The 4257-nt window shown below is 28.8% G+C and overlaps 1 long non-coding RNA gene across 1 annotated transcript; it reads left to right on the forward strand.

Moving 5' to 3' along the window:
• Positions 1-1093: 1093 nt before the first annotated feature.
• LOC145074243 (uncharacterized) lies at positions 1094-2191 on the forward strand. The gene is made up of 2 exons (XR_013691768.1): positions 1094-1354; positions 1872-2191. It is a non-coding gene; the product is annotated as an uncharacterized LOC145074243 (long non-coding RNA).
• The last annotated feature ends 2066 nt before the right edge of the window (positions 2192-4257 follow it).

Here is a 4257-nt window from a genome sequence, read left to right on the forward strand (position 1 = left end):
TTGAATATTTGATATGTATTAGCTTGAATATTTTTATTGGACATTATTTTATTGTGATGAGATATACATTTTTTAAGCTAAGTTTTTTTTTTGAATGGTTGATTATGTAATAGTTTTATCTAATTAATGTGTTTATATTTTTGAATGGTTGATTATGTAATAGTTTTATCTAATTAATGTGTTTATAACTTATTTAGAAAAAAGTTAACGGTGTAAAGAATTTCCAAAGAAAAAATAAATATTAAGATGAAGGATTTTTTGTCAAAGAAAAAGAAAATTGGCGGTGCAAAGTGTAAACAATAAAGGAAAAAAATATAGATTTGATAGGAGGTTATAAGGTGTCTATATATTATTTTTGGTATATATGGCGTAGAAAGAAACATCCAAAAAAAGAATTAAAGTTCACATAAGGGTATAGTTGTCATTAAAATATTAATTTCAGTGGATTAATAAAAAAGAAATTAAATATTCTTCTATTTTTTGTTTGTACATATCATCATATCCTATAAAATGTTTACCTGTGTAACATTTAATGCTAATTTAATGATATTTTAAGATACTAATATCACTTATGTCATCATTTAAATGGATAAAAGGATTGGTCGAAACAAAATATTATAGAAGGATATCTAATTTCTCTTAATAAAATTCTTCCTTGTAAGAATCGGTGCCCTTTAATCTCCAACCAAACATACCTAAGTTGGATTCACGTTGTTCTTTGTCTCTCTCTACCGCATAATAAAGTACACCTCTCTTTCGTCTCTCTATCTCGTTCTCGACCTCCAACCCCTTCTATATCAGGTAGGATTAAACTTTAACCTAATTCTTGTTTGATAATTTTGAAATCCCTGTACTGCTTTGGATTTTTGTGATACGTATTATATTTGATTAAGTAATTGTAGTTAATTGGTTATTTGTGAAATGCACTTAGGTTTTAGCCTAACTTTTGTGAGGTAATTTTAAAAGCCCTGACTTAACATTTTATGATTGTTTGTAAAAATTATGTGATTGCAAATAATTAATTATGATTCTAAACTGTGAAGTCGTGATTTTGTTAAATTTTTGAAATTATATAATTGTTTGAAGTTTTAAACTTTGAATATAGGTCATGTGAAAAAATATTTTTTTTTGTGGATTGGGTGATCATCATCTGAAATTTTCAAACACGTAATTTGAAACGTGAATAAATTGCCAATACGTACATAATGATCAATAGTTGGTATTTACCTATAGACGCAACTTAAGGAGTCTCCTATATATAAATAAAGAAAGGGGTTTATTCCTATGATACGATATATCATAATGGTGAAAAACTTATTTGTGTTGATGCTGCTTCTTGCTCTCTTTGCTACAGGTATTTTACTTTATTCTTGTTTTATCCTTTTCGTTTATGTAATGTGAGTGCTTTTGTTACATGCATGTTGAGGTATGACGATTTTTCTTATACATGTGGCTGTTTTTAATTATAATTATGGAAAGTACATGATTAATGATGTATGTGTATCTGGGTGAGGGTGCTTTATGATCATTATATACACTTATCATGAATACAAAGGATAAGTACAAGAGGTATATTAACAGATCCTATCTAAATCTGTAATCTGTTACATGGAATTGTAACTAACAGGCTAAATGAGATATTAGGTAGAAATCATCCAGACAGAAACTATATTAATATTGCCCTTAATCCTTGTCCTTTCCATTGCTAGTTGAGATGTAAACATGTAAAACTGTTAATAACTATTAAGACGAAAATGATGAATTATAAGTGTGATTTTGAGAGAATAAATAAATAAATACGTATATAATGTGACTGTGACCGATGATTGGGAGTTGTTTTGTTGCTGATGAGACTTTTATGACTTCCACAGAAGCAAATAGTTGTGTATTTGTAGCAAAGTACGAGAATTCAAATTGTAAGACAGATCCGCCATGTAAGGATGCTTGCAAAAAAAGTTTTGACTGGCCTGACGGCAAATGTGAGAAAATTAAACTCGATCATAAGTGTATCTGTATCAAGCCGTGTGCATGAACATATATATGCTCTGTAAAGTTACTTATAAAACTATATTTTCATGTATGCCAGCTGTCATTTCTGATGGTTTATTACTTATTTAATATCAATAAAACCTCTGTGGGTTTTAGCATACCATGCAACTGCCCATGTTTATCAAGCTTGGTATTCAATCTACTCTTATTAGCATATAATGAGATAATGGATTTATACAGACTTACTATGAATGCTCAACCTGTTCTTTTGTAAAATTCTAACGAGAGTTTTTTTTTTTTTTTTTTTTTTTTTGGAAGCATAATAATTCTGTGCGAGTGTAGGCAAAATACAGATGTACCAAATATGTTTAGGCTTTAGATTTAGATAATAATCTTTGTTTTTATTGTCCTCCTTACAATTAACTACAACTAACTCTTTTTATTGTCCGGATAGAATAGAGCCTAAGCCTATAGGGGAGTAAAACGGTATAAATTGGAATCTTTGTATTTTGTCCAAACTAAATTCAGTTTCATAAGGTATTATGGTGTTTTTCAGCCAAAAAAGAAAAAAAAATCCCAAGCAGATGCATTTACAATTGTATTTGTGTTTCATTCATCTTGTTTCTGTTTTCCCATCAACTGCTGTTCAGACATCATTGGTGTGTTTGGTTTATGGAATTCAAAGGAATTGGAATCTCAAATTCCATTCCATGGTGTGTCAACGGAATTTAATTCTTGGAGATTCCTCTACATCCGTGTTTCATATGCGTCTTCATTACTAGGAGTGTCTGGTAAGAACCCAAATTCCATTCTTAAATTTTTTTTATTAAAAGACCAAATTGCCTTTGTAAACATATTAAAAAAATACATTTCAATTTGCTTAATGGATTTATAAACCAAACAGGAAATAGTAAGTTATGATGAAATTGTGTGGTATGGATTATTTTTTGGATTTCTTTAACATTTCGTTATTGAGTGTTACTGAATATGGAAATTAATGTTTTATGAAAAGGATATTTTTTGGGGGGGTTTTAAGAAACTAGATTTTCATTCATGATGTTTGATAAAACAAAGCTTTGAAGGTTAATTAGTGTCAAAGATATTGTTATACAAACTATTATTGTATGTCCTCATCTGCTCCAGTTATGCAAAATTCTTCAATTGTCTGTTCTTCTTATTCAAATTCCGATGATATTTATAAGATAGTTGATGTTAATCTTGGTTTGTTCATATATGATCTTCTTAGGGGTTGTTTGTTGTGTTGGGGCTGCCATAATTCAATGCTATTAGTAGTTTAAAGCTTATTGATTTTGTGTTTCTAATTATTTATTATCAGGTTTCTCTTTGTAAAAGAGACTGGAAAAAGTGAAGAAAGAGCATATCAATATTCATGGTGTTTAATATGCATGTTTTTCAAAGTTTTTCAAAGTTGTAAACATTGTGATCTTGATTACAATTAGGTTAGAGATGATTACAATTTATGTGGAATTGTTTATATATATACAGAGGAATTTAAAATGTAAAGTGTTTTGATTTTGAAATTGTTTATTTATGTACGATTCATGGTTTTTAATCAGTATATTTGTTCTCCACTTAGCTGCCATGGCATTGTACTTCCTATTTCTACCTAATTAGAATAATTGGTCATAGTTTTGAAAGTATGATGTTTTAATAAGAAGTATAATATTGTAATTAAAAGAAATGATACAAAAGGGTAAAATGGTCATTTTTAATATTCAGCACAATAATTCAGAGGTTCCAACCAAACAACATTTTAAAATTCAAATCTTACACATTCAGACCCTCTTTGCAATTCAAACCTCTTGAAAATTCAGATCTTGTCGAACAGCCCCTTAATCTTTCAGATTATGAAACAAATTACTTTCACCCTATTTATAGTGTAAGCATAAGTAGGGCTCAAGTAAAATTTCCATTTTTTATAAGAAAAAATAAAAGCAGCAAACTGTTGATGGATCTTTGGTTATCGGTTTGTTTATCTTTTAGCAAATAATTAGTGTCAAAGATATAGTTATACAAACTATATTATTACTTTAATAATGATATAATCTTACTCAAGTATTTTGATGTTCTTTTTTGCTAATAAACCCTTATCATTTAAGAATTTTAATATTTTTTATTGTTTATATCTAGTGGATCTTGTTAATTGTTGTTTTGAATCATTGATTGTCACTGATGGTAGATGGGGACTGCATGGGGGATTGACGGCTGACAACCTTTCCTCTTTTTTCCTCCCGACGTTGATGTTAA

The sequence above is a fragment of the Lactuca serriola genome, chromosome 9, assembly GCF_051521515.1.
Source record: "Lactuca serriola cultivar US96UC23 chromosome 9, Lser_US96UC23_V15, whole genome shotgun sequence".
Lineage (NCBI taxonomy): Eukaryota > Viridiplantae > Streptophyta > Magnoliopsida > Asterales > Asteraceae > Lactuca > Lactuca serriola.